An 18,414-nucleotide genomic window follows, 5' to 3' on the forward strand; every position below is an offset into this window, starting at 1 on the left:
TGCAGCTAGGAGATAATCTAAGGAATGTACCTGTTGGCAGAATTTAAAGGTTAAAGAGATAATCGTACCAAGTAGTGAAAGAAATTAAGAAATTGTGATGATGAAGAAATCATGTAGAAAACATATAAAAACCCTGTGATTTTTCTGTGGAATGGGGCTCTGTCTTTGGACGCTTGTCCACAGGCTCCCGGGCCCTCAATAAAGCACCGCATAAACGACTTCGGTTGTTTGTGTTTTCTTCGGATCGGGCAACACTTTGTTTCCAAGTTTATACTTGATGTTCTTCGAATCCTTGATTGATGTAAGCGTTGTCCTGGATGTTGTCACAAATTGGAGAACCAGAAGATGGTGGGGGTAGATCTCGTGTCAGTGCCTTTATTATTTTCTGGCTCCAGGATGTTTTCTTCTGTATTTCTCCCTTGAAGATGCTGTCAGCTAAACAAATTGCTAAGAATACAATTAGTAAGATGATCACATTCTCAAGGATAGATTTAAGCCATGAATTCACATTCCACCCTAACCCTTTGAAGATTTTGCCTAACCAACTTGTGGTCAAATCCTTTTGCTCTTCCTGTGCTTCGTGCTCTATTTGCTGCAACTGATAGATGTCATCTTCTAAATCTGCAGTCACATTTGGGATGTGGACACAACAATGATCAAGCTGTCCCTTTAGAAAAACCCACACACTCCATGCTCTTTCAGGAGTAATAAATTGTCATTGTATGTTTAGTTCTTTAAATCTTTCCTGGGTGACTCTTGCTAGTCTATCTACCTGACCTGTAAGTTTGTACAACATTTCTCTCTTCTGATAGTTTCCTATAGGACCAAGCAAAGACTCTAGGGCCCACCTAAATTTCACTTCACTAGAGGGTTCTTGCTAAGTGTCATCTTGATTCTATTCCTATCCTAATCTTTCCTAGCTATGCCTGTGTCTAGCCACTGAGTTGATTTTGCCATTGTTAGCATCCGTACCGAGATTAATTTTTGCTTGAGCAATTTTACCAATGCCTCTGCACCCCAATGCCATTTGTTATGTTTAATTTGTAGATCTTCTCTCATTATCAAGGGGGTTAACACTATTTGTCTTTGTGCAGTTACATACCACTCTTCTGAATTCTTTTGTGCATTTAGCAACTGTCCCAATTTCTCATCTTCTATTGAATCTTTTGGTTTTGGAGGCAAATTAAATTGAGATATGTTAACTTTTAAAGGTATCAATGCCATTGTTGTTTGCACTTCTCGAGCAATCTGTCAGGCTGTCCAGTCTGCCTTTCAATTCCCCTCACAAATTTTGGAGTTTCCTGATTAGTGTGCTTTGCAGTGCATAATTGCCACTTGTTCTGGTTTTTGGACGGCTTTTATCAATTGTAGGACTGCATCTTGATGTTTAATGTGCGCAATTTGAGAAGACAGCAGTCTTCTTTCTTTCTACAGTGCTCCATGTACATGTACTACTCCAAAAGCATACTTTGAGTCAGTCCATATGTTTACCCTTTTCCCTTTACTCAATTTTAATGCTCTGGTTAAAGCAACCAGTTCTGCCCTCTGGGCAGATGTATTTGGTGATAATGTTTTTGCCTCCACTACTGTATTGACTGTTGTTACCGCATATCCAGCGTATCTGGACCCGTTTTCCATGAAGCTGCTTCCATCTGGACCAGTTTTCCATGAAGCTGCTTCCATCTGTGAATAGCTCTCACTCTGGTTGCTCTAGTGGGATGTCTCTCAGGTCTTCTCTTGACGAATAGGTGCACTTTACTTCTACACAGTCGTGCTCTAATGGGCCTTCTTCAGTTGTGGTACCTAGGAACAAAGATTCAAGAGGTTAGTTGTCTTTAGTCTGACATCATCCTGCTCAGTCAGGATTACCTGGTATTTCATCATCCTGCTTGGAGATAGACAATGGCCCCCCTTTTGATCTAAAACAGTAGTTACCATACGTGGCATGTAGACATCTATGTGCCTACTCACCGTGAGTCTTCTAGCTTCTTGTGTCAGCATCATGGTGGCTGCAACTGCCCACAGGCATGAAGGCCATCCGGCACTCATGTTATCAAGCTGTTTGTAAAAGCAGCCTACCAGCCTTTTCCAGCTTCCCAAAGGTTGGGTCAGCACTCCCGGTGCTAGGTGTAGTCTTTCACGCACAAACAGCTGAAAATCTTCGGATAATGCAGGCAATCCTAATGCCGGAGCAGTTGTCAATGCCAGGTAAACCCTGGTTTGCCCCAGGTAAAGGCTGCATCTTCTGGGCTCCATGCAGGGGTTTTGAAATTAGTCCATAGTCCATGATCTACAGGCAGCACCACTCTGTCATCCTAAGGAAATCTCGCAGCTCATGCAGATTCTGGGGTTCTGAAATAGCACAAATAGCTTGAACATGATCAGTACCCAGCTTTCATTGCCCTTGTGAGATTTCACATCTCAGGTAAATCGCAGTTTGTCGGGCAATTTGTGCCTTCTCTTTAGACACCTTATATCCACTCATTCCCAGCTGATTTAAAATTTCAATTGTTACCTTTATGCAGGTTGTTTTCTCTTCTGTAGTTGTCAGTGTATCATCAACATACTGTAACAGCAGGTATTGTTCTCTTGGTACTTGCCCGTTCTCGGTCCAAATCTCCAGCTCCTTAGCCAGCTGGCTTCCAAATTGTGTTGGACTGTTCTTGTATTCCTGTGGGAGTCGTGTGTCCAAGTGAGCTGGGTTTTCCTTCCATTTTCTGGATTTTCCCACTCAAAGGCAAACAGTTTCCTACTTTCTTTGTCAAGGGGTATGCAGAAAAAGGCATCTTTTAAATCAATTACAGTAAACCATTTCTATTTCTCTTTTACGGATGTTAACACTGTGCAAGGATTAGCTACCACTGGGTAAATATCTTTAGTTATTCCATTATTGCTCTCAAATCCTCTACTAGTCTGTATTGCTCAACACAGAAATTTGGGCTCTAGTTTTAACTACACAAGTAATAGGTGCATGTTTAGGACCCACTATTGCTGTAATCAGTATGTCTCCAGTTTTCTTATTTCTAGTGAGCATTTTAAATACAACTAACTTCCATCTCTCTCCTCACCCATGAGAGGCAGAGTTACCAGTTTCCCTGATTCTACAGCTGTTTGGGCTCTACTCCCAGAAGCTGAGAAGGAGACTGCTTTGGCTCACAGCCCAGAGCCTGTGGAGGTGTGCTGGGTTATCCAATGGGGTATTTGATAAAATGAACTTGGGACAGTGCCAATTAGAAACTACTTTACTCAACTTTTAAGTGATAAGCCATCCATTCTGTTTCTGGGGACCCCTTTCTTTATCTCTGGTGACCACCAATACTGGCGATTAGAGATTTGTTTTCTCTTTTCTCGGTTTTCATTATGAGAACCAATGTATCTAACAGCCTTTTCTTTCTCTGATTTTTCTTCTGGGATTTCTACAGGTCCATAATTTCTACTGTAATTAATCAGCTCTTTTGCAACTCTGCTCCATGTCCAAATTTTATGGTTCCTAGCAGGAGAACGCAACTGTGAACCTGCCAGCTGAGTGGGGATGGTGAAGGGAGTAAACCCAGGATCAGTGGAACCAGGTCGATCAGTCGGGTTCCCAAGAAATCTATCTAGTCTGTCCACAGGGCTTATAGCTGCTATGGTTTTTTGGAGAAAAATTGCTGTAGGTTTAAGTGATCCTGGAAGGCCTTGACTTAAAGGGGTCATCATTTCAGTTTTCACAGGTACCAACATCGGTGATACATAACCAGCAATTAATTTTCTTTTGTGTATCATCTGCAAGCAGACAGCTTTGTGAATATTTTCCAGTAGTTGGTCAGGGGTACTCACTGTAGCAGTCAAGTCCCCCCTTTCCAAGGGGTTAAGCCCCTCTGCCCAATAAGCTGTGTGCTGTTAGGGACCATGGGTTATGTCTGTCTCCTGTTGTTAAGAAGACCTCATGTCCCCAGTGCCCACTGGATTCCTGTTCTCTCAGTCGAATCTGATCACCTCCAGTGAGACTAGGAATACAAATTCTGTCTCTGACTTGTGAGGGAGATGCCTGTACTCCCTTTTTTCCTTTTTTTTTCTTTTTTTTTTTCATTTTATTTTAGTGGTTATATGCGGATCAAGATCCTTATCATTATTTATATAATTATATTCTGTTTTAATTAGAGGTTTCAAACTAGGACAGCAGTGTTCCCCACAATTTAATGCAAGTTAGCTCATTTTGAGGGTAAATTTGATTAACGAGAGGGCTTTCCCTCCCTTCTGTTTCTTTTAGCGATAAATTTTTTATCATGGAGGGCTGCTCGCAACAGATTGATCTTACTCCTTTCTCCATTTAATTGTTTTTGCAAAATTTCAACTAGGTTTTGGAGGGATTTTATTGTAGTTTTTTCCTCACTTCGTCACTTAAAGCGAGTTTCTATAGCTGCTGTAAGATGAGCTCCCAAAACTGTACAGAGTATACTTTTTTTTTTTGCCCAGTTTAAATTTTGTTTCATGTTGTAAAGAACATACTCTATCAGTCACATTTTCCAAATTAAACCAATAATTAAGCACCAACTTTTCCCCTCCCGGAGAAGGTCTGTGTCTTGGTTCTAGAAGACAGGTGTCTGCTAGGGAGAGCAGGAGCCTCCCTTGGGATGAAAGAATGTAGACCCCCTCCCTCCGAATTATTATAATTTTGAAATCAAGGGGCTTTCAGGCAGCGATCTGGGGATAGGAATAACAGTTCTTTACTTGTATAACCAGGCAAACAAACAAACAATAACTACAGCATTAACAAGAAAACAGAAACAGGGACCCTGTGACAGCTTTCTCGGCTGAGACGGGATGGAGGAGAGGCTTTGTTTTCACAAACCCCCTTGGGCGGGCAGTCCCGGTGCTCCTGCAGGGCTCCGAGGAACACTCGGCTGGAACAGCAGGGATGAGCTGAGATCCTGGGCTGGTGGATGAGGTGTATCAGCAGCTCCGTGGCGGCGTCTGGCACTGCCACACGTCCCGGCAGGACAGGGGGTGCGAGGCCACCAACAAAGAGGGAAGAAGGAGAAGCAGCAGCAGCTCCGTCTGGGTGATGGCGAAATTCCCTTCTCTCTACCGAAGCAGCTCCTGGCCCAAAAAAAAAAAAAAAAGAATGTCCCTCCCCGAAGCCGAAGAAAACCAGCCAAAAACTGTCCCCACCCTCCTTTCCTGCCCCCTTCCCCCCCTGGGACCGGCCACTCTTTGTCATTTGTTGAGCACCCACTAAATACTCACAGTTAGGTTGTCCCTGCAACTAATGGGTAAAAATTCCACGGGCAAGCCAATACAAAAAAAAAAGGACACTTAAGCCCCAACACTAAGATTGCAGGAGGTGATTTTTCTTATGTAGTCCCAGTTATTTCTTATCACCTTTTACAGTTCATTTAAACACTGATCTACCATTTATTGCCTACCTCTATTGGGATGAACCTCACTCTGGTAAAGTAATTGTTGCTTCACCAGGATTTAATTGAAATTTTGGAGAAGTAAAAATAGGAAATCAGCCCTCATGATTAAGAAATTGCCTGAAATTGTTTATTTGGATTGTATTGGATGAATTGAAATTGCTTATTCTTTGTAATAAGAAGCTGAATGTATATTTTAAGTGAAAATGGATTCTTTGCTTTTGTTTTTCCTTTTTTCTTGCCCTTATCATTTTCCCACTTTACTTTTTCTGTCTGATTTTCTGTCTCTGGTTTCCGGGGTATGCTACCAAGCTTTGATGAGACCTGAAGACTTCGTAACAACACTACAAAGGAGCCCTCTTGACGCTGATCGTGAGTCACGGGGTGGTGTAAGAGACGCTCTGAAGTTTCCCTCATTTGCCTCACGAGCATGGCAAGAACAGAGACCGAGACCCTGAGGAGCCCAGGGGACTTTGTGCAGGGGTTCTGGCCTGGTTGAGGTGGATGCTTGCTAAGCCATTGTTTGAAGGTGTGCTCGACCTACAGCACAAGAGTGATTGTTTGCAGGTGTTTGCTGTGCTGAGCAACGGCTCACACCACAATAGCCTATACATCTCCCCACCTTTTGGCCAACTGCCCCTCACCTTGAAACTTGAGACTCTAAAGGTGACTTTTCTAAGTTGCTTTCAGAGAGAGAGTTCCCCATGGAAGAAGGCACTGGCGACCCCATCTTGTCCATTGGTAGCGATACCTCCCCCTCGTTTTCTCTCTTTACTTTGCCTCTTTATTCCTCTCTCTTTCTCTCTCTTTCTCTCCTTCTCATCCATTGCATAAGCCATGATGCTGGCACTAAAATAAAGATGCATTATTGCTGTTGTGATTTCAACTGAAATCCCTTGGTGTCCTTTTTGCACTCTGAGATCAAACAAACCTCTTACAAAGCCCGCCTGTGTGAGCAGATTGTGACACATGTATACTTCAATGTGTGCACAAATGATGAATCAGACAATTTCTAGCATCTATGTTGTTCATCAGGCCAGGGGAGATGTTAGGAAGGATGAGAATTTAACAAAAAGTTTCACAGATATGAATGCTTAGTGGAAGGTTCTCTAAGAAATGAAAGCAAGCTTGGATATATAAAAAGACATTTTCAAGGGCCACTTATTGCTGAAACCACCGAGTGAACAAAGGTTTAGTCGAGATGGAAGACTTAGAACAAGGGTTTAGTCAGTTAGAAGGAGGTTTTATGGATTAAGTCCAACAGCTTTAAGTGGTCTTCAAACAAAGCATGTTTTCTACCAAGTAAAACAAGCATAGGCAGACAGAAAGACGTTTTTTATCAAAGCAAAAAGAATTTTCCACTGCAAAACAACTTTCAAAGTTTAACATGTAATTACTAACTCAAATGATTAGGTAGTCACTACCATAGTATGGCAATTTCAGCTGTTTTGATAGGATGTATGTACATGTAAAGGTATTGTGTATGATGCTGATTGGTTGTTATGCAATGATACACACAGCAGAAGAAAGCGATATAATGCACTGTAACCAGAACTAAGTGGGCTTCAGGACACAGGGCTTGCCTGTAGCCAGCAGCTGTAGGCTGAGCCACGACCCCCTGCTGTAATCTAGTCAAAAGAATAAACAGCATTCTAAAGAAGAGCCATCTGAAGTCCCCATCCCTCTGCTGGCTCTAACAGTCCTGCCCTCTCCCTGATCCTGTCCATGGATGGAGCATTACTGTGTTTTCAGGAAGCTGTTCTAGAAAGCCTCAGGCATTCCAAGCTCCTTTGCCCTCTGTGGATGCTTGCCAGAGAATCCCTCACAGCCGGGTTCAGGGCATACTCAGCTTGGCTCTTCCAAAATCCAAGGCCTTCAAGGTGCTCAGTTAAACCTTTAACTCCACTGTGCTGTGGAACTGGACCTTCAGCACAGGGACCTTTCCAGCCTGATCTGCGCTCGTTCCTCTGCGTCTCTGCACAAAACACAGCGCAGGAGAGAACAGCAGGAGGGGCCTGTGTGTCACAGCGCTCTGGATTTGTGACCCTTCAACTCCACAGAGATGCAGGTTAAGTGAAAAAGCCAAACTGTTTATTGATGGGATGCAAAGCAAAGGGATGAGCTGAGGGGCAAAAAAGGGGATGAGCAAGGTCTGAGGGTGGGGGGATGGAGCTGTCAAAAGGGAGGGAAACTGGTGGGAAAAAGAAGGGATGGGCAGTGTCTAAGGGCTGGAGGCATGGAGCTATCAAAAGGGAAGGAGAATAGAGGGAAAAAGAAGGGATGGTCAAGGTCTGAGGGCTAGAGGCAGGGAGCTGTGAAAAGTGAGGGAAACTGGAGGGAAAAAGAAGGGATGGGCAGTTTCTGAGGGCTGCAGGGACAGAGCTATCTACAAGCAGGGAGAGGGCTGAAGCCGCGTGAGCTTCCCACAGGCTCAGCTGTGCCAGTTGTCAGCTGAGCCTGGAGCTCCAGCTGGTCTCAGCGTACTCTCGTCTTCCACGGCATCTTATACAAAGACAGGTTCTCCTGAAGCAGCAGACGAGCGAACATCTGCTGTTCTTTCAATAAATGTCTGGTGAAAAACTGTGTTCCTCTGAGAAGCGTTGTCATCTCTTCTCAGGGCTTGAAGTGCTGGAAGAGAGGGGAACAGAGCCACGATCAGAGCCCAGATCTGTGGCAATCCTAGGAGAAAGTGCTGCCAGGGCCATGCCAGCCTGCTCTTGCTGTGGTCACAAGAGGGAAGAGGCCAACAGGATCAGCTGCAAGGTCCTGGTCACCCCACCCAAATCTGCCCCCCATATCTCTGAAATGTCTCTGTGCTATTCCCACAACACCAAGGTATCCACAGACGGAGAGAAGCCCTCTGAAGCCGGGGCAGGGATTACAGCACCATGCCCGGGCATTGCAGATCCCCCAGTGCCAGCCCCTCACTGCCAGTCCTCACTCACCCTCGATGAGGGCCTGCAGCTCTTCCTGCTGCCCCCTCAGGTGCTCCCCGGCCATCCCCGGGAACACAGAGCCTGTCAGGGCCCCGGCGGCACAGCTCCCTGCCAGCGGCGCTGCCAGCCCTGGGGCCACACGGCCTCCCGCCCCGGCAGGGCTCAGCCCCAGCCCTTGCCGCATCCTGACTCAGCCCAAGGGCACGGCTGCCAGAGGCCGGCAGCAGCCCCGAGGGCAGCCGGGGCTCCAGGGCGCCGGGCCCGGGTGCCGCTGCCGGGGCAGCAGCCGGGGCTGGGGCCGAGCTGCGGCGGGGCGGGGAGCCAGCCCGGGCTCGTGGCTCACCGATGAACCTGACGGCCGCCTCTCGCAGGGACTCCTGTGGGCTGTCCAGGTATGGCAGGGCCCGGCGCAGGTGCTCGGCTGCTCGGCTCCTGTCGTCTGGCAGCTGGAGAGAGCGGCAGGAGGGAAGGGTTGGCGCGGGCTCTGCCCCTCGGCCGGGCGCTGCCTGCGGCCAGCCCCGGCCTCCCGTGCCCACCCAGCCCTGAGGCCCGGCCCGCAGCCCCACTGGGCTGGGGCTCCATCGGCACCCGCCTCGGGGCCACAGGAGCCTGAAGAGGAACCCGTGCAGCTCAGGGAAGGAAGCGGTGTGTGGGGCTCAGGCTGGCTCCCATGGGTGCAGCATTGGGCAGGGGCCACAGCTGCCAGCCCCACACACTGAGCCCTGGGGGCTGGGGGCTTCTCAAATTTGGGCTTCTCCAGGCCATTCTTACCAGACACTCGGCAAACTTCCACAGCTGCTCCTTCCTCACCAGCTGCTTCAGATTCCTCCTCTTGAGGAACTCGGCCACACGAAGCAGCGTTTCCCGAGAGGCCTGGAGAGCAGCAGAGATGCAGAGATGGCACTGCAGCCGAGGGCACAGGACTCTTGTCTGGGTGACAGGGCCCAGAGGAAGCTGCATATGAGCTCTTGGCTTACAGTGGGAGTGGGTATCCTGTCAGCATTTGCGATGCCCTGAGTCTCTCCAACGTCATAATTTTGAATGGTCACGTCCTCGGTCCCTGCCATGTCAGCCTCTGCCCTGTCATCCGTCACTGCAGCGTCAGAAACTTCTGAGGGCTCAGCTGAATCTGGGCTGACATCAAGCTCTGCCTGGAGCTCCTCCAGCCCAGAGTCAGGCTCAGCTGCGCCCTCAGATGCTGCTGTGGTGTTGTTCTTTTGCGCCGAACGCGCAGGAATTTGCGGAACCCATGTGCAGAATGAACAAAGGACAGGGAAGAGAGGCATGTTCCATGGAGTGCTGCAAGTGCAGAGCTGGGCTGAGCAGTGACAGCAGGCCCAGCCCAGGTGGGGATGGCTGCAGGTACCTTCAGCGTTTTGCGGAAGCGGCCGCGGGCGGGCTCCTGCTGTTGTCTGTCGTTCATGGCTGCATCTGGAAAAGAGCAGCCAGAGCTGAGAGGCTGCGGGAGAGGCCGGAGAACACAGCCCAGCCCTGCACTCCCCAGGCAGGGACAGCCTTGGGGTGGCTCAGGGGATGGAGCAAGGTCACTGGCGGGGGTCAGCCCCAGCCCCTCTTCTGTCCTGTCCTTGGGCATGTCCACACGGGACGGGACGGGATGGTTCCTAACTGGCTGCAGCCATCAGCCCTGTGGCCCAGCTCTGCCACTCACCATCCTGCAGAGGTTGGAACTGCTCCAGCTCTTCTGGCTCTTGTGCTGGGGCAGCTCCAGGGTCTGTCTTTCTGTTCCGTCGGAACACTTTGAACAGGTTGAGGAATCTGCCTGCCATGATGCAATCCTGCCTCAAAAGCACCTTAAAGAGAGATGCCTTGGGTAATCTCTGAGAAAACAAACTGTGCAGTTGTGCCTTGAAGGCACCTGCGAGAGAGAAGCCTCAGGGAGGCTACAGGACAGCAAGTCCTGCAGTTGGGTCTCAAGGGCTCCTGCCACAATGACTGGAGGCTCCTTGTAAATGACTGTGGTCACCAGGTCCCACAGACTCACCTTGAGGACAGAGGTCAGAAGGATGGGAGATGCCTCAGAAAAGCTCCAGGTCACCAAGTACCGGAGTCTGGCCTTGAAGGCACCTGCAAAAGAAAAGTCTTGGGAAAGCCACGGGCCACCAAGGGCCGCAGTCTTGCCCCGCAGGCACCTGGAAAAGAAAAGCCTTGGGAAAGCCACAGGCCAGCAATTCAAACATTCTTGAACTAAAACTCCATACGCTATTCCCTCTTTAACATTAACGAATAACTCAAATAATCGGTTTAAATCAGGTAAACTTAAAACCGGGGCACTAGCCAATTTTTCTTTTAACTCCTTTAACTTCTTCTCATCTTCTTCTCTCCAAGTAATAGGTTCCTCCTCTGCTAATTTTTCATATAAAAACTTCACCAATTTCATATATTCTTCTATCCAGAACTTGCAATATCCAGTCAATCCTAACAATTTTCTTATGTCCGTTTTAGTTTTTGGCGCTGATAAAGACAATATTCCTTGTACTCGGATTGGGTCTAACTTTTTGTATCCTTGCCCAATCAAATGCCCCAAATATCTCACTTCAGACTCTACGAACTGCAACTTTTTCCTGGACACCCTTAGTCCTTTCTTTCCCAAATAGTTTAATAGACTAATTGTAGTTTCTCGTACTTCATCTTTTAATTCACCCAAAACTAATAAATCATCAACATATTGTAAAATATTAACACCTCCCATGGGCTTGAATTCACTCATCAGTTCTTGTAGAGCCTGCCCAAATAAATTCGGGGATTCCGTGAAGCCTTGCGGTAACCTAGTCCATTGTAATTGCTGTTTCCTACCAGTCTCGGTGTCTGTCCACTCAAAAGCAAACCATTTTCTACTCTCTTTCTCTAACGGGCAAGACCAAAAAGCGTCCTTTAAATCGATTACGCTAAACCATTTGTGGTCTGACGGTATCCTATCCAGTAGGTTATAAGGATTGGCTACAACCGGATACCGAGTGATGGTCTGTCTGTTAACCTCCCTCAAATCTTGCACTAGCCGGTAGGTACCATCTGATTTCTTGACTGGCAAGATGGGAGTATTGTGGGGGGACATGCATGGTTCTAGTATCCCTCCTTCAATCAACTCATTAATGATGCCATTCAGTCCTTGTCTCCCTTCTACCGATATGGGATACTGTCGTATTCCAATAGGTGGTATTCCAGGCTTCATTTTTACCTCTATTGGAGGAATGTCCAACAACCCATGCTGCCCTTTTTCTGCCCACACTCTTTGATCTATCTCGCTCTCATCCTCTTCTCTTAACAACAACATCTTAGCCACCACCTGCCCCTCTGTTGGTATTACCCCTATTTGCAATTGCACTTGTAGGTCCCGACCCAATAGATTGCACTTTATATCCGGGATGTACAGCAGATCCACACACCCTTCTCGGAAACCCCCCTTAACTATTACCCCTTCTATAAAAAAAACCTCAAAAGGATTATTTTCAGCACCATTTACTTTGCAAGTCCTTTCACTTAAACTATATCCTTCTGGAATCTTGGAGACACTAGATCTATCTGCCCCTGTATCAACCAAAAATTCATACTCTTCGCTCTGAGGGCCTACTTCCAACTTTACCAAGGGTTCTTTTCGATGTTTCATGCCGTCCCTCAGAGCATAGAACCCCTGACACCCCTAATCATCCCCTTTTAATATTTTTTCTAGAGTGTCCTGTTCTTTGGCTATGTATTCATCTTGTTGTCTCTTCTTACAAAACTTCTTCATATGTCCTCTCCCATTACAGTAATAGCATATTAATTCTGACCTTTGTATCCTTCTCTCTCCTCCATCTCTCCCTTCCTTTTCTTCCTCCCACCTCCTGAATTCCCTCTTGTCATCCTTTTTGACTCCTCCTTTTTCTCTCCCCATCGTCTCTTTGGCCACTGCTATCATTATTTTCGCTTTTGCTTTCGTTTTCTCCTCTTCCCTCCTCAGATAAACTTTCTGTGCTTCCCTCAGCAGTTCATTCAACCCCTTCTCCTGCCAATCATCCAATTTTTCCAATTTTCTTCTTATATCCACCCACGCCTTGGTCACGAATTGTATTTTCACTAGCACCTGTCCTTCTGGGCTTTCTGGATCGACACTTGAGTATAGCTGGAAGTTTCTTCTCAATCTCTCCAACCACGCACTAGGTGTCTCCTCCTTCTCCTGATGACTATCGAAAGCTAGCTTTGCGTTATTCGCTCTCGGTACTGCCTCTCTTATACCTCTAATCATTAATGTTCTGTAATCTCTCATATTCCCTCTTCCCTCTTCCTCATTGGGATTCCACCCAGGATCTCGATTTGGAACCTTCTCCTCCCCTCTGGGGCCAGCCCGATTTTCCCTCTCCCATATCCTCATTGCAGCGGCTCTAATCAACTGATTTTCCTCTGGGGAAAACAGAATATTTAATATTGAATTCAGTTCTTCCCAGGTGTACACACTCGGGCCTAGGAATTGATCTAGCTGATGCGAGATTCCAATCGGATCTTCCAATAAGGTTTTTCTCTCTTTCTTAAAGTTCCGCACCTCCGAGGCGGTCAGAGGAGCATTCACAAACCCTATTACCCCCTCTGGCACCTCCCATGGGTACTTCCCGCAACGGGAACAGCTTTTCTGCCATTCCACCTTTGTCCTCATTTCTTTTTGTTTGGAATCTGGTATTATATCTATGTCCCCCTTCATCCCAATTCTGTTTGTCAGGGACCGGAAGGGACACAGGGACATTCGGGTTAGTTGAGGGGGAATCAATCAATTGGTCGCTTTGAGATGCTGCGGGAACTGCAATGATGTTAGAAGGAGACCTCGGTGGAGGAGTTGAGGTTGAAACCTCCACTGGTAATCCCAAAGAGGGTGTCAGTGTCATGGGGGAGATGACCGGGAAACTAGAGGCTCTGTAAGAAGAGGTAGTGGGTTCTAACATTGGGTATGTAGATACAGACGAGGGGACCAGGGAAGCTTGGGGTAATGTAGGGTAAGTTGTTAATGGCAGAGGAGGAGGATGACGCACCATAGGTGGAGTTGGGGGAGGAGGTGGTGGGAGGTTTTCTAAAGGGTCCCATTTCCTCTCCAGTTTCTCTTCCTCTCCTTTTTCAGCCTCCTTAGTTACTTTGTATACTTTAATTTCTTCTTCCCTCTTATCATCATGAAGCCAACAACTGGCATATTTTACTTCCTCTTCATTTGATGTCTCCCTTAAACTTACATGTTTAATCAGGGCCAAACACAACCATCTCTCCCGACCCATACCAGGGCCAAAACACCGGGCCCTCAGAAATGCTCTCTTTTGGCCATATTTCCGTGCAATACTTTATCATTTTTACCTTATCTAATCCATTTAGTCTTTCCTCCTTTTCCCACTTACTTAGCATTTTTCCCAGTGGGCTATTCGGAGGTATTTCTCTTGGCATCTTTTCTTTTCTATTTTTCTTATTGCCACTCTTCCCCACACATTGCCCCATATTGCCTTTCTATGTGCTCCAAGTAATGTAGATCAATATAAATATATTTCAAACAACAACGAGATACACACCTATGGCCTCACACTTTAATAACCAGAATCAAAAATACCCACAAAGTGTTATCAATGTATTAGAATAGAAACAAAACGACAGACTATTGAAAATAATAATAATTAAATGTAAATACGATCTCTGAATATTGTCGGGTAGAAACAAAATGACGGAGAATTGAAAACAAGAATTAAATATAAATGTAATCAAAACAATTAAAATAACCAGGTTGAAAGCAAAATAGCGGACAATTGAAAACAGTATCTAAACACAAAAGTAATCAGGTATAAATGTAATCAGGTAAGAACAAAGTGGTGGACAATGGAAAAACAATAATTAAGTATAAACGTAATCAAGTAAAAACAAAATGGCGGACAATTGGAAATAATCGGGTAAAAACAAAATGGCGGTCAATAGGAAATAATAATTTCATATAAATGTGACCAAGTAGGAAACAAAATGGCGGACTATTGAAAACAATAATGAAACATAAATGTAATCAAGTAAAAACAAAATGACAGACAATTGAAAATAATTGGGTAAAAACAAAATGGCGAACAATTGAAATAGTAATTAAATACAAATTTAATCAGGTAAGAACAAAATGGCAGACAATTAATTAAATGTAATCAAGTGAAAACAAAATGGCGGACAATTGCAGATTAATTGGGTGAAAACAAAATGGCGGACAATTGAAAACAATAATTAAATATAAATATAATCAAATAAAAACAAAATGGCGGACAATTGAAAACAATTAAATATAAATGTCATCAAGTAAAAACAAAATGGCGGACAATTGAAAATGATCGGGTAAAAACAAAATGGCGGACAATAGGGAATAATCAGGTAAGAACAAAATGGCAGACAATTAATTAAATGTAATCAAGTGAAAACAAAATGGCGGACAATTGGAAACAATAATTAAATATAAATATAATCAAATAAAAACAAAATGGCGGACAATTGAAAAGAATAATTAAATATAAATGTAATCAAGTAAAAACAAAATGGCGGACAATTGAAAATAATTGGGTGAAAACAAAATGGCGGACAATTGAAAACAATAATTAAATATAAATGTAATCAAGTGAAAACAAAATGGCGGACAATTGAAAATGATCGGGTAAAAACAAAATGGCGGACAATAGGGAATAATCAGGTAAGAACAAAATGGCAGACAATTAAATGTAATCAAGTGAAAACAAAATGGCGGACAATTGGAGATTAATTGGGTGAAAACAAAATGGCGGACAATTTGAAACAATAATTAAATATAAATATAATCAAATAAAAACAAAATGGCGGACAATTGAAAACAATTAAATATAAATGTAATCAAGTAAAAACAAAATGGCGGACAATTGAAAATAATTTGGTGAAAACAAAATGGCAGACAATTGAAAACAATAATTAAATATAAATGTAATCAAGTAAAAACAAAATGGCAGACAATTGAAAACAATAATTAAATATAAATGTAATCAAGTGAAAACAAAATGGCGGACAATTGAAAACAAGAAAGAAAAACCCAAAATGGTGGACAATAAGAAACAGTTAAATGATAAAATTAATAGTCTAATCAGCAATCGACCTTCACAGCTCAAAATGGCTGCCACAGCAACAGAATGGCCACCCTTCCAGCCACTTAGCCTCCCATACCAAGATGGCTGTTCTGCCAACTACACAATCAACACAAAATGGCTGCTCGACCAGCCACACAATCCACCACAAAATGGCTGCCCTGCCAGCCACACAATCCCTGCTCACCACAGCCAGGGGATGATCTGGAGACTCTCGGCTGAGCCTCACCCCAGAACTACACCCCTCTGGCGCACCGAGATTACTTCAATATACCAAGTCTCAAACTAAATGGATAATGTGCCCCTACCCAAACTGAAATTTAATGACGGGCAACACAAATCTGAATCGCAACCAATTTTTTCTCTTAAAAAAAAAGGAAATTCAACTAACAACAAAGGAACTTATAAATGACCAAAACTCAAAGAATCTTATACAAGAATCCTAAAATGACAGGCTCTAAAACCATTCCCTCCTAATCCTAATGAGTAGGAGGCCCTTCCCACAACCGGTGGCCCTTATTCCCTCTCTAGGGTCTCCGTATTGTGAGGTTTCCCCCTATGAACCTCAAAAACACCGGGTGAGGTTCCTAGTTCGGGGTCCTAACTCCCCAGGCTGTCCCTCAACCCCCCGAGGAGCACAAACCCCCAGAGTGAGTACCCCCCTTCCCCCCTGTCTAGGGAAAGGTTACCTCCCCACTCCCGGGTCCTAATTCCCCAGATGGTCCAACTCACAAAAAAACCTTCCCACTTGAGCTTGACAACCAAGGGGACCCTCCCACAGTCGGTGGCCTCTCCCTCTTGGGTCTCTGCACTGTGGTGCACAGACTCCAGCACCTTCCCGGCCTTAAGGGCTTCAGAGTCCTCTCCCAAGCTTCCCAAGCTTGAGACTTTCAGTTGGATTTCCGGGGAACCCCTCTCTCAGGTGTTGTCCCAGGCACTTTGGGGTCCCTAGGGGTCACCCATCTCCCTTCCCTGGGTCCCTGGGGTTTGCCCGTCTCCCTCCTAGCCTAAGGGGGTCCCTCCCCCTTCATCCCAACACCTTACCGGTCAGGGTTGCTCCCTGGAGAGGGGGGGTCCTTCTCACCGGATTGTCACTCCTGCTGGTCTTCGGGTTCAATCCAGCAACCCTTCCGTGGTCTCGACGTAGTCCAGGGGTATATATAAAAAGAAAATGCGCACCACCCAAATCCGTGCTACTCCGGGACCACCTCTGGGTGTGGATATCCCAGGTTTTGGCACCAAAAATTGTCAAAAACAAGGGTCTGGACTCTTCTGGATGTTAAAAGAAGTAGCCAAACCTTTATTCAATGGCAAAAATACCAACAGGAGTAGGAAGACAGGCTAGCCTGACTCCCTGCAATTCACAACCCGACGAGGAAGGAGAGCCCCCCCACACAGTTGTACCCAAGGTTATATACCGCTTGATCCCCAGGGGATGGTACAACTCAGGGTCCAATGAGGGATCAGGGGAGGAGGAGTGAGGGGAGGCGGTTACACTACTGGGAACCAATAGGGACATGTCATGGGCGGGATGGCAACTAGGGAACCAATCACGAACCGAACTAGGGGTGAGGAGCATGGAAGGTTCTGGAAGAAAGGGTCGGGTTTACAATGATGGATAGGGGGATTAGGGCAGGCCGGGGTGATGGGCAGGGAAGGTTCGGGAATAAGGGGAGGGGTTTACATAATTGACAACTGGGGTCAAAACCAATACAGTTAATAGGGGAGAACAAGAACATACCAACAGACTAACAATTACAATCATAACACTATAAATACTTATAACACCGCTGGGCTTGGCCTTTGGGTACCTGCACAAACTTCAAGTCAGCGGCCTTAGTTTCCAGGACAGCCCTGTGTTGGCCAGCATCCTGACGTGGATGCTGGACTGCTGCAAGGCGCTGCTGGGACCCAGCAGGACAGGACTGGCTGTCTTGTTTACATGTTGAAAATGAGTGAGATTGTATTTAGCTAAAAATTTAGGGATCCCTGAATTTGATAAGGAGCTGTGTCATTATAAGCTTAGAATTTTTTTCTTTTATTCTGTATCGTAGCTGTTTTGTAGCATTTAATTTTGTTTCAATACAGCAAAGTAGAGGCCCTTCTTTTGGTTTGGATTCTTTAGGGATTTTTTTCCCATCTGAAAGGAAGACTCTGTGAAGGCAGCGATTGGCCGGGCCACAAATACAGGTCATGAAGAAACAAAAGACGTGGCCGAGACCTCTTACATCCCACACTGAAGAGTCAGCCAAGGGAAAGGAGCATTTGGGAGTCATGCCTGGGGGAGGAGGGACAGGCAGTGGGGTTATGGCTGTCTCTGAGCTGGGGGACACGGCTCAAAGGACAGATGGCTGAGGTTTTGGTGTTGGACTGCTGCTGCCCAGAGGATCCACTGCTACTGCAGAACTTTTCCATCACTGTGTCTCTTTAATGTGGGTGAGCCTCTGCTCCCAGGTGTGGCCATGTAACTGGGTCCTTTCAATACCCGATCACTCTGGGAGGGATCCTCACCATGTGCTTGGGTGCCTCAGGGGAAAACAGGGACCCCGACCACCTCTGAAAGGGAGGAGTTTCACGGCTGCTTGTGGGAGCCCAGCAGCTGCTGCTGTTGCCAGGGCATTACTCAGGTGACAGCCAGGGAACACCCAAAAACAATCCCCCCTCCACCTTTTTTCTCCTTCCAGGGCTGCCCAGACCCTGCTGTTTCTGCTGCTGCTCTGGATTTTTAGTACACTTTGAGCTCAACATCCCTGGGTCTGCCCAGCCTCATGCTGCTCCTGCCACAGCTTTGAGCTCATTGCTAAACTGTTTGCCACCCCGGGCCTGCACTCCTCTGCTGTTCCATCCTGGCCCCTCGAGGTTCCAGCTATAGTCCATTTCACCAATTTTATATCTCCCCACATTTGGGTGCCCAAACGACTGCAGTGGGTCGACCCTGGCTGGGTGCCAGGTGCCCACTCTGTTGCTCTGTCACTC

The sequence above is a fragment of the Poecile atricapillus genome, chromosome 5 (genome assembly GCF_030490865.1).
Source record: "Poecile atricapillus isolate bPoeAtr1 chromosome 5, bPoeAtr1.hap1, whole genome shotgun sequence".
Classification (NCBI taxonomy): Eukaryota; Metazoa; Chordata; class Aves; order Passeriformes; family Paridae; genus Poecile; species Poecile atricapillus.